Genomic DNA, 13,432 nt, shown 5'->3' on the forward strand with positions numbered 1-13,432 from the left:
GGCTAATGGTATCTTGCTTCTTCCAAAATTATATCTACTGATATACTCATATATATCCATATGTATTTAGGCAAAATTATGCATGAAACATAATAAATTTGATAATTTTGATAATAAAAAATAAAAAAATGTTGTATTATTTGAAAGGAAAACACCAAAGCATACTGAAAAAAAAATCAAAAGTAACGAAAATTAAACAAATTGAGAAAATGTATCGGTAAATCATTCCTTTGAGCATAATAAAAGCAAAAAAATACAATAAAAAGAATCTAAATTTGAACAAATTAAAAAAAAGAAAATTCGTTGCAAAAAATTAAAAACAAATGTCGATAAATTTTAAATAAAAGCAAAAACATGAATCATACTGAAATTTTCGAAATTAAAAAAAAAATTCAATAAATTTTTCATTTCAGCATATGAAAAAATAAAAAATATGCAAATTGAAAAAAAACTAGATAACATTTTCATTGACGCATATGAACAAAAAAATTAAAAATATCTAAAATTGAAAATAAGTTCGTTAAGTTTTTCATAGGAGTCTAATAAAATCAAAAAAAAAAATATCGAAATTTGTACAAATTGAAAAAAAAATCGATATACTCTTCATTGTAGCATAGTGGCAAAAAAATCAAAAGTATCGAAATTTTGAAAATATTCAAACTTGAATAAAGCTTTCGATAAAATTTTCATTGGAACATATAAAAGAAATATATATATCCAACTTTGCAAAAATTTAAAAAGAAAGTGTTTGATCAATTTTTCATTGAAGCATAATAAAAGCAAAATAATGTTGAATATTACGAAAATTTAAAAAAAAAAATTAAAAAAAAAATGTCGCATTGGGAAATAAGGAAAAAATAAAAATATCGAAATTTACAAAAAAAAAAAATGGATAAAAACTAAAAAAGAGGTTGTCTGTAAAGTCGGTTTACTCATAAGAAAATATTGATGTAATGGTTGCAATTTTCAAAACAAAATTTTAATTTTATTTGTTTGATAGATATTTTGTATGGATATAGAGGAGGAGGTAAATGGAATTGCAATGGAATAGGTCAAGATACATTTACACAAACGTGAAAAATGATGAAGCATTTATCGAATTCATGAAAGATATGTTCAATTTCGATTGTGCATCAGACGTTAATAAGTCAACAACACTAAGAGGCACCATCATCGATTTGCCTTTTTCCAGACACTTTACACTCGAAACACTCCCTTTCATTTCCTACTATTTCTATCATCGTCCTATTCTCAACAGAGAAATGGTTCATTACCATGCACACAGGAAGAAGGCATATGCAAATACAAGTATGTGAATTTATATACAAATGCGCATATACATACATATATATGCTCACTCAAGTAGGAGAGAGCAAGATGTCGAACGTTGCCGTTCGTTTGCTTTGTCGTTCGTTCCGCGCTTTCGCTTGCAGTTCATTCAAGGTAATGGCAATGAGCAAGGTAACGACAAATGAGCAAGGTAACGACGAATGAGCAAGGTAACGACACATTTTTTCGTGCGTGCAGCCTTCTAAATCGAATTATAAGACATTATCACGTCAAAAATAAAAAATATGTAAATTTGAAAAAATCTAAAAAAATTTCTATAAATTCTACATTCGGGCAAATGAAAAAAATCAAATCGAAATTTTAAAAATTTAGAGAAAAGATTCAAAAAATTGTTCGTTGTGGAATAAGACAATTCTAAAAATTAAAAAAAAAAAAAAATACAAGTTGCCTTGGTGCAAATGAAAAAAGAGTCAAAAAAATCGAAAACTGAAAATTTGTTTCGATACATTTTGCATAGTAGTAACATAAGAAAAAAAATCAACAGTACTAAAATTTTGAAAATTGAAAAACAAAAATGTTGATACATTTTTCAATGGAGCTAATAAAACCAAAAAATTAAAACTATGAGAAAGAATATTAAATTTAAAAAAGAATATTGAAAAAATGTTCGATACGTTTTTCATTGTAGCATTTTGAAATTTGAAAGCATTTAGAAACATTTTCGATAAATTTTCCATTAGAGCATAATAAAAGGACAAAAATCAGAAATATCGAAATTTTTTATAAAAGCAAATTGAAAAAAAAAACATTTCGATAAATTTCTCATTGGACCATAATGAAACAAAAATATTCAAACTGTCGAAATTTGAAAATAATAAAAAAAAATGTAAACAAGTTTTTTAACGAAAACTTTTATATTTAAATTTTTTTATTGAAAACATTTATTTTTGTTTTAAGCCGACTTCAAACGGTAGATATTTTTATGAGAAAGTTTTTCATGGCCGAAATACACTCGGAGGTTTACCATTGCCTGCTGACGGGCGACCGCTATTAGAAAAAACTTTTTCTTCATTTTGGTGTTTCACCGAGATTCGACCCTACGTTCTCTCCGAATTTCGAATGGTAGTAACGCACCAACGCATGCGACCGCCGATACGATAAGAAATTGACGCGATTTTCAAACCCTTCAAACTTGCACACCATTGCACCAAAACTCAATGTGCTATAATCATGCATACTTGAAGTTTTTTAGAAATCTACAAAATGTTTTAAACTAAGACTTAGGTTAGGTTAAATGGCTGCCCTAGCTTAGGGCGCACTTGGACAAATATTGAAAATCTGTCCGTTGTGATTCCACACATGGGAGAGAAGAAAGGAGAAGGGAAGGAAGAAGGAGCCTTGGAATTAGAGACATTGATGACCATGCATTTTACGACGACGCCGACGGTGGCTGATTTGCGCTCGTATTTAGCCGCAACAAGCTACTGATGAACTTCACCAAATTTATGATATTTAGACCCGCTACATCCGCAGGCGCAGCGAAAAAATGAGAGCCCAGATGTCTAAATCTTTGCCAGACGAGATCAGGGCAGCTGAGAGGAAGGTGTTGAGATGATTCCACCTCGTCCTCAAGACAGCTTCTACAGAACGGACTAGAGGCAATCCCAAGTCTCACCGTATGAACACCTAACGGTAAGGATACCCACCAAATTCGAGAGCTGGGGCTTTGTTAGCCTTAGCAGTTCCCTCGAGCGTCCCCGATCTAGCCGTGCCGAGAAGGATCTCGCGACCTTGCACGTTTGCGCCCTAGCCCAGCGCTCGCTGAGTTTTCTCGAGGCCCATCTTTCCAGGAGCAGACCACAGGTTCTTAAGGGAACCCCAATTCTCTCACCATCTCCAAAGTTCCCTGTCTAGCCAGCTCATCAGCCCAGCAATTTCTCACTTTGCCGCTGTGACCGGGAACCCAAATGAGCCTGATGTCGAAGTATTCGGATGCAATCGAGAGAGAAGCCAGACCTTCCCCGACCAATCTCGAACGCACAAATAACGAGCCCAAGGCCCTAATTACCGCTTGGCTATCGGAGTAAATATTTACGTCCTTAACGGTTATTACCGAGGTAAGCAACCAATCCACTGCTTCCTTAATTGCGGATACCTCCGCTTGGAAAACTCAACTTAGACTTAACTATATTGTTTTTGTGGAAGAATAAAATATACAAGTATTTTGATATATAGAATTATGAAATAAACAAGACAAAAATAAATAGTCAGAACTTCTTAATAAGTTACTTTGATATACATATATACAAGAAGGCACAAAATTGATCATTTAAATTTGTTTTTCAAAAACTTTTTTACTAAGTAAAAAAAAATATTTTGAATCATGGAAATCTTTATTTTAACCTTTACACGATCTTTACTTATCTGTTTTGAAGAAGTTCAACTCAATACGATCCATTTTCCCTACAGGAAATATATTTATATGTACCAACCATGAATATGCCATATAAGTAGTCTTATACATCTGTATATCTGTATGTATGTACGCACAACAATGATGTAATATGTGCATATGTGTGTGTGCATAGAAATAAATGCTCCGATGCCTTTTAATATCCCTAAAGTCCATGAAGGTGGGTAACAAACAAACAAGCGTTTTTGATGACTTTGCGATAGCGTACACTTGGACGTCCTAGACACTCAGGGTCAAATTGGTATCCAAAGGGAATTTCAACTGTCATGGTGAAACTAAGAATGGCACCAACTACCATAAAATAATGGTAGCTAGGTGGGTACGTGCATATGTATGATAAGTAAGCACAACCAAGCAAGGTATAATTGCACTACAACGGAGAGGTAGACAATCAGACGGAAACACAGACAGTGATGTAGACGAGTATTTAGACTGGCAAAGAGATTCGTAGATAACAAAAGAAATGCGTATTAGTTAGTTAACGTAAAACACACACACCTACATATGTATGTATGTAATAATTATTTGTAAGCATATATACCTATGTATTTGGGCATGTGAGGGAAATGCAGAGAATTACACATACATACACGTACATATATAAGAGTGCTAAGTGATTTAACTGGTGAACGGTAAATGCTGGCTGCAGAATTAAGGAGCTAATGCTGGGTTAAGTTGTACTGACAGGTCACAATCAAATAAGGAGTGACTACTAAAGTATCTAATTTACAGTTTATTAACAAATATATGGATTCGAAACTTACTGGGAACGTGAAACATCAAATGATAGAAAAAGCTTTTTTTCTAATAGCGAACGTCCTTGTGCATTTCAGCCATTAAAAAGTTGTTCATAAAAAAATTTTTTTTTAAATTAAGCAAAAAAAAAACAGCTGCTGTTCAGAAGCGGTGTAGCATAAAAGTAAAGAAAAGTTGGTCTGTGAATGTAGGCGCTTTAAGTTCCGACTTGAATTGGTTATTACAGTGGTCGGAGGTTAAGTTAATCCGTCTAGCATTAAGACACGCATAGACTTTTTGGTCCTTAGCGATAACAGATGGAGACTGCAATCAATTAAGACATAACGAAGAATGTCAACGCTTTTAGCAAGCAGCGCTGGAGGATCTATTTTTGAGATATCCTCGAGACCCTCAACCAGTGGTGATCCCAGGCACTTCGAGCGCGTTTTTAATAATGCTGTATAAGGACACAGAAGGTGCTCTCAAGTTTCCTCTATTATCCTCTCGGCAGTTTCTGTATTTGTCGTTGCTAGTGACCCCTATCTGGTAAGCAGCCAATAGATAACGATATGTCACTATACCAATAGTAGTGCTGAGAGCGTAAGTACGAGGTTATACTGAATAATTTCCAACTATAACTCCGATGTACTCCGATTATTCGAAGATGCGTGCAAGTAAAATTATTGTCGAGTACATAGCCATTAATTTTACTTTTAAGTGCAATATTCCGGATTAACATCAAAGAATCTATGTATAGGGTTGTTCAATAGGTGCGCTTCAACTTTTTTCCGATAGGGAGGGCGAACGACGCAATATTTTTTTATTTTTCGCTTGTCATTTGTAAACTTCATTAGTATACATTTCATCATGGAACGCTACACACTTGAGCAACGATTGCAAATCGTGCAAATTTTTTATGACAATAATCGTTCTGTTGCTGCTACTTTAAGAGCATTACAGCCATTTTATGGTCCATTTAATAAGCCGTCCCGTTTTGGGGTTATGTGAAGTCATTGGTCTACAGTAAAAAGCCGGCGACGATTTGTGAGCTCAGAGCCAATATTGAACGCGAAATTGCTGGAATTTCGGCCGATTTATGCAAAAGAGTGGTCGAAAATTAGGTTCAACGATTGGACTTCGTAAAACGTGCACGCGGTGGTCATACAAAAGAAATCGAATTTCATACTTAAATGTATATATTCAAACTCGATAATAAAAAAAAAATTAGTTAAAAAAGTCAAACCGTTTGTGTTTTATTCAAAAAAGTTCAAAAGTTGAAGCGCTCTTACTGAGAAACCCTATATATGTGTGCTTATACCGATCATATCTCTCATGGTAGGTAGGTAGGTAGGTAAGATGGCAAGAGTACCCCAGGTACGCTACAAGTAGCACTTACGTGCCGTTTTGATACCATGATGTGGACCACTACCTGTGAAAGGATTAAGGGAGGAGATAAAACCGTCTACAGCCATCCAGTGCTGTTGATGTAGCGGAGGAGAGAAAAGGGATCTAGGCTGGAGAATTTCATCAAGTCATCCCCAAAGGGGACGCCGAGAAATCTCAAGCGCCTAGCCGCCAAAGCCGGACATCTGCAGAGAAAGTGTTCCACAGTCTCTTTCTCTGTAGGATCCCCACAGCTTCTGCAATGGGGGTTGTACAGGATTCCAAGCTTCTCCGCGTGAGTGCCGATCACCCAGTGGCCAGTGATCACCGCAATGAGTTTGGAAATTGAATGGCGGGGGGTTCCCATCACCTTAAGCGTTCTGTTTATATCATATTGAGGCCATAGTGCGTTAGAAATGGCACACGATGAGACAGACCTCCATCTGTCTTGCGCTTTTCTTAGAAAGAAGTTGTGTAGTTTCCCTTTAACGACGGCCAAGGGGATACCGATGTCTGAGAAGAGGGCTCATGGTACCAACGACCAAATTGTGATGCCTGCGTTCTGCACTCTAAGGCGATCTTCCACTCAACCAACGAATTGGGGGATCATTTTCACTTCTCTGTCATTTTCGCAAGGGTTATCTGCACTGCGCAAACCACGGGACGACATCCCACGGACAGCGCTAGACTGGAATCCCCAAGGAAGCCGTAAGTACGGGAGACCAGCCAACACATGGAGGCGACAAGTAGCAGCGGAAGCGGACAGACCAGGCCGTTCCTGGTGTCAAATTAAACATTTAGCTCTAAACAAAGGAAATTATAACTTGTTTATTGATGCCCTATGTTTTATCTAGGAACTATGGGAAAATATATATATGTATATCTACATTATGTCACCCTAGAAGAACATTCATATTTTTATCACGGTAAAGACAGCGGCCGCCGTAGCCGAATGGGTTGGTGCGTGACTAACATTCGGAATTCACAAAGAGACGGTAGGTTCGAATCTCGGTGAAACACCAAAATGAAGAAAAAGTGTTTTCTAATAGCGGTCGCAAACCTCTGAGTGTATTTCTGCCATAAAAAAACTTCTCATAAAAAAATATCTGCCGTTCGGAGTCGGCTTGAAACTGTAGGTCCCTCCATTTGTGAAACAACATCAAGACGCACGCCACAAATAGGAGGAGGAGCTCGGCCAAACACCCAAAAAGGGTGTACGCGCCAGTTATATATATAAAGGGTGGTTAAATTTCAAGGGCCGATGTTGAATGTGAACCACACCTAAACGTCAACGACACCGTTGGACTTCTTTCTTTGGGGTTATTTGAAAGAAAAGGTGTACGTCGATAAGCCAGCAACAATTTAACAGCTAAAAGATGAGATAATTCGGCACTTTAACGGCATAGAACTTCAATTATGCCTCAGCGTCATCGAAAATTTGGACCATCGGATGGAGGTGGGCCGCCGAGGCCGCGGCGGACATTTGGCCGATATTTTCTTCCATACGTAATTGAACCATACCAATATTATCATAATAAAGAGAAATGACAATAATATCCTAAAAAAATTGTATTTCATTCAAAATCAACACCGGCCCTTGAAACTTAACCACGCTTTATATAAAGCTGGCTTCGTATGTCAAGTATAGGTATAGTGCGTTACACGCCAATTGAAGCTATTATGGCCGCCTTTAATATGGTTTTCAATTTATTTTATTATTGATTTTGGTGAGTATCCAAAAAGGTAAAGGCCATAGTCAGTTTTGGAAACAATTAAGGCTTTGACTGCAAAGATCAGCGAATCTGGATTACAGTTGTAGTTTTAGTTAAATAAGCATTTTATAATATTAAGACGTTTATCTAAAGAAACCAAGAGATTTTGAATGTGTGTATTCCAATTGTATCTTATATTAAAGGTGACGCCTAGGAGCTTAATAGTTTCCAGTGTCATGGGGAGTATGAATTAGTTAATGTGATATTAAATTTACTATAAGGAAGCTAAAGCTATCTCAATGAAGGTTTAAAGCTTCTACTCCTCTGCATGCGTATTTACTATCAAATTACATGAATTCTCACCCGAATATTATTAGGCAAACTGCTACTAAATCATAATTTGCATTGAAATGAGTATCGATATGTTGATATTTAGCAGGTACAACAACAAAAACGCAAGTGCCCTTGAGAGTATTAGCACACACAGATATACTCGTATGTCTGTAGATGAATATATGTACGCACATTCATACATATCTATCTAATTATATAGATTTTAGTAAAGAAACACCAGCAGCTACAATTCCTACAACTAATCCTACAATTCTCAATTTTCACCTAAACTACACAGACAGCCAACCAGCCAGTCCAACTGCCAGCCGTCGTGTAGATGTTGAGCTTCGATTAGTCAATTAAAAAGCCATTGCCCTGGTGCAACACGTACAAGACACATTTGTGTTTGACTTAACTGACACGAGTATTACCACACGAATGTTGCATACATATTATATTATTTACGTATGGATGTATGTATGTGTAAACGTATGTATACAAATTTTGTTTGTCCTTTACCAACAACTTTTGCCGCTATTCTAGGCATATGAACTCATAGTCTAAGTGGCTTGTGTTAAAACTTTATCACAACAATATTTCCATGTTTGCATATAAGTTAGTATTGGTAGCACTGCCAATCCTGCCCCAATGCCGCTGCATACATATACATGCATATATTTCAATGTCATTGCGCTTTGTCTCTCGGGTGACGTTCTTTTGTGTAAATTTTTGTATTTTCATATGCCAGTTTCTACTAACTGCTGCCATTGATGCGCCTTGTTGCTTTGGGCCCTTTCAGCCATTTGCCTTCTCCCTTTTAATCATATTAAACGCTTACCAACACTTACTTTTGTTTAGAAAGTTATTTATCTCTGCCTCTCGCTTTGAAGTGTAATATCATTGTCCTTTGGGGTCGTTGGTATTTGGCATTACTTTTAGCTGCCACGTTACTTACTATATGTTTGAAAAGCACACATTTGTATGTTCTCTAAAATCCTCCGCTTTAATATTCGCATGCAATTTCATCTCGTATACGAGTATCTAGAGCACAGATAGCAGTCCATCAGATACGCCAACTAACCCCCATAAAAGTTTAACTCGAACTTTAGTCTGTAGAGTAGTTTACAAGGAGAAGCGTGAGGATTTAACGGCGCGCAGCCTCTAGGCATTAGTTCCTTTTCAATGCCCCAAGATACGCCACTGTTGACGAAATACTACTGGGCTGAGGAATAAGTTCATAGCGTTTTTTATATTTTCTTTTATTTTACAATGATGCGTTTCCTGTTTGGCAAAGGGTAAGTATTCATTCGATACAACTCTTTCTGCTCTTCAAAACTATGTTAATTGTATTTTTCAGTTATTTAATTTGTTATTAGTTTTGAGGCTTAGAAATGGAATACCCAGTAGGCAAAAATCAATATTTTCGATATCTGCTTTTCATCGAGGTCAAAAAGCTGCCAAAGTAGCCCAGGCCGTTTGCGATGTGTATGGAGGAGATGTCATAGGCGAGTCTACAGCACGAAATCGTTTGCAAAGTTCAAAAAGGAAGACTTTGCCGTCGATAATACGTCCCGTAACGGAAGGCCCTCTGAATTCGATGAAGAACGTCTCAAATCACTTTTGAAGGAGAACGGTCGCCAAATTAATCGTGAATTGGCGGAAAAAATTAACTGCGGTCATAAAACGATTCTCTATCATCTTTATTCAATGGGATTTACGGCAAATTATGAGCCTAGGTGCCTCACAAGCTCTACAAAAAAAACTAGGAAAGTCACCTTCAAATTACTTCTCAGCATCTCGTCCGCCATCGAGCAACACGCGGCCATAAACAGCGCTTTTTGTGCCGAATCGTCACGAGAGATGAGAAATGGTGACAAAAGCTACATCAATATGAAGCAAAGAAAGAAGTGGGTGGTTCCACTTCTCCGAACCTTGCACCGACCGATTATCATCTTTTCCACTCCCTCTCAATCCATATGAAGGGTTTTACCTTCGATAACAAAGAGGTTCTTAAAAACTGGCTCAACAACTTCTTCGACACCAGACCAGGCGAATTTTGGCAAAACGGCATCAGCAAGTTGGTCGAGAGGTGAGGAGAGATTGCAAACAGCATCGGCGAATATATAATTGATTAACTTATTAATATAATTATTGTTATTGTTAAAATAAAAGTCTTCTGTAAAAGCGCTACGAACTTATTCCCCAACCTAATATAATAATTATCCCCTTAAAATCAGTGGTGACTTAATGCCAATATCAAGATTTACATGAAAAAGTAAAAAAAATTAAAAAAATATATATTTGGCCAAAATCATGAGTCTATGTTGCAGATAAGTAGGACAAGACTTACATTTCTCTTAAGAAATATGCGTCGGTATTCTAAGTCGAGGCATATCCATTCCTTGAAGAATGGAATAGTCCATTCAGTGAATAACAAGAATAAGTGGAGGGACAGAAACATATTCAAGTTGCGATTAATGTCATGGTCCCTTAGTAGAAAGCATAGCTTAACTGTCGTAGATAAGAGAAGAGTAAAAAGTCGTGGAGGAGTACCTAAAAATGAGGCCTGGATTTCCTTGCATACAAAAATAACACTAGCACTATCTTCTTCAATTATCAAATACACCAATAAAAAATAAGAAACGGTGGATCAATCTCATTTTACTTTCAATTTCAGAAGGTACCTTCGAGTAAGATTGTGGTACGGCAGACAACATTTGAGACGGCGGAACACTTTCTATGTGTCTACTCCGCTTTGTTGATATTAAGGGTTTTGCAAAAAAAGATATGTGGATATATTAAAATTTAGCACCCAACAATCTAGATATCCAAATTTTAAGGATAGAAAAAAATTAACCAAATTCCGCTCTGTGTAAACATTATATAAGCAGCTCAAAAATAATGTTGCAATATTGCAACTGCATTTCCGTCTGGCGATGCTTTTCAAGAATTACTTGTGAACAAAAAGTTCCCATGATTTTCAATACAAACAAAAACAAATTAGGGAAATATATTCTTGTACGTATTGTATTGACATTTATAGGGATATATGCTCACATGGAATTCACGATAGGGCCGAATATATCGATAACATTAAAATAAATTTGACCTTTTTTTTTTTGATTAAAAATATCTCAAAGTCTATTCGCCAATTAATAAAACTAAATATTATGTGCATTTTCTTTTTTTACTTCTACAAACTTTAAAAAACTCCCTTTTAAGTTCATAGGTGTTAGCAACACTAGTGCAAAGAAATTCGCTTCAGCTAAAGACGAATTCACACAAGGTGACTACGCTACAGCAGCCGATTTGTTTTATTTTCTTACGATTTGCGAATTTTTATGTTTGAGTGTGCTTCTTCGTTTATACGTTATTGGTTGGCTTAGATGGGTCAGGACAAGATGGATTGAATAAGGTGACAGCATTCACCCAGCTGAATTTTTCGCCGAAGGTATGGCTTACGTCAAATTGATATGCTTTGTTTGTATGTATTGGTATGTTTACATTCGTATGTTTACATTTGCTTGCTGATTTTGACATGATGCTTGCACCAAACGCAACAACAAATACATGTAGGGTTTTACTTATATGTGTTTGCTGTCACCTGTAATAAATTCGCCTTGGGTCAGGATTAGTTTATTGCTGCATAGAAAATTTTAGACAGAATGAAATGATTTATTTAACAAAACTTGGTGGAGATGTTAAGAAGTGATTCTTATACAACCTTTATAACTCCCAATAGTATGGAAATAATAGCATTGCAATTGTTTTCCTTCAAAGTGCCTTCGGCAACTTCACTTTAGTGTGACACACTATAAAACATTTTCTTCTATACTGCCCTTCACTTCATAAAATATACAATCGCACGGGTATTTTTACTTGCTTTCAAAATAATTCAATAAAAATTATATGAAAATTAATTTATCAATACCATCACTTGCCAATTTTAAACGAAAATAACAATTCATGGGATTTGACAACAATATTGTGTTACCGGATGCCTGCAAATGAAAATAAAACCCCAAAAATATATAAAGTATTTCAGTTCGTAATTTTATTTAAATACAATTTTAACAATATATTACTTAACCACTATAAACCTCCGGAGCGTGCGGTTTTAAATTTTAGAATAAGGATACACCACTCTATCTCCACTTTACATCATTTTTTTTCCAAGCCTACGGCATTGTGCTAACTATTCTCCGTTTAGATTCTCACGGAAACTTCGATAATCCAAGTATCATTGCAAAAAAAAAAAAATGCATGTAAATGTGGTTATTGCTGTAGCGAAGTCACCTTCTATGCATTCGCCGTGAAATCAACTGTTTTGACATTTGCTCGTTGCTCTTTTGGTCAGTCGTCTTTAGCCGTCATTGCTCGTTTGTTGTGTTTTTGTCTGTGAATTACCACTGCCTTTTCAACGTTTCATGCTCGCAGCAGTTAAGTTATATTTTGATGTTCAATATTCGCGTATCTATTTATCGCTTTATTAACAAATGAATTTATTAGAAAAATAACAGTCATTTTGTACTTGCATAGTTAAAATTTTAATGTGAAGAATTTTTGTTACTCTATTGTTTTGTGGCTGCTATATATAAGCATCTGGTGTTGTGCCCGCCTCTACTGGGCTACGCTTTGCTGTTGTGTGGCAAAGTGCCAGCGCCGCCGCATTAAACGTAGAAGCAGTGCTAAAAAAGTGGAAATGTGGCTTGTGATCTCAATGGTGATAGGAGGAGAAGTACTAAGCAAGCGCAACAAGTGTAGAAGTGCATAAAAAAAGAAATAATAAGCAAAATTTGAACTATTGAACCAATAAATTGACAAAGTGTTTTTGTGCCTTCGTACTAATTACAAAATTCAAGCGCAAATTCAGCAAACATCTATACGTATCTATACGAACGACATATCACCCGAATACATATTGGGCAAAACAAAAAATTTAAATAAATATCAGCACGAGTTAATTGAATAAAATAATAATTGTGTTGGCATTTATTATTATTATTGCTTTTATTAACATATTTGACTGCGGTTGTCAGCCAGGCAGTCAGGCAGTCAGTGTGATCATTGGTGTTTGTTGTGCGTGATGTTGGCATGATTGTCATATGCAAACAATTGAAATTCGCGCATTTAAAAGGCTGCACTAACAACAACTATCGTAACAATATAAAGTGAACTAGTAACGAGTACATCGAAATCTAGTGGAGGCAGCACAGTTGAACAGAAAAAATCTGTGGAGCTGAGTCGTAGCTGTAGTCGCAACACCCGCACCTCCGCACTCGCAATTTGTGCGTTAGTTGTCAACACACGACGCACACGGTGTACGCCTTGGACATTGAGGTAATCGCACTCGCCACTAACAGATAGAAAGACACAGACGGAGACGCAGACAGCCTGAAGGTGAACACAATTCACATTTAGCAATATTTTTCATTCTTTCACTACGACGACAGCAACAATTGAAAAAACCGCAATTTGTTTAATATGTATTTATGTGTTTCAGTAT

General features: G+C 36.2%; 1 protein-coding gene across 2 annotated transcripts in view; it reads left to right on the plus strand.

The window, feature by feature from the left end:
• The first annotated feature begins 12,296 nt into the window (after positions 1-12,296).
• The window catches only part of LOC128868804 (myeloid differentiation primary response protein MyD88-like), a 77,280-nt gene continuing 76,144 nt past the window's right edge, over positions 12,297-13,432 (plus strand). Inside the window, exon 1 of one of the 2 annotated variants that reach the window (XM_054111328.1) lies at positions 12,297-13,326. The gene's annotated coding sequence lies outside the window, so the exon portion shown is untranslated. The remainder of the gene's footprint in view (positions 13,327-13,432) is intronic. The other variant, XM_054111329.1, reaches the window with a different exon arrangement.

Source organism: Anastrepha ludens, chromosome 6 (assembly GCF_028408465.1).
Source record: "Anastrepha ludens isolate Willacy chromosome 6, idAnaLude1.1, whole genome shotgun sequence".
NCBI lineage: Eukaryota > Metazoa > Arthropoda > Insecta > Diptera > Tephritidae > Anastrepha > Anastrepha ludens.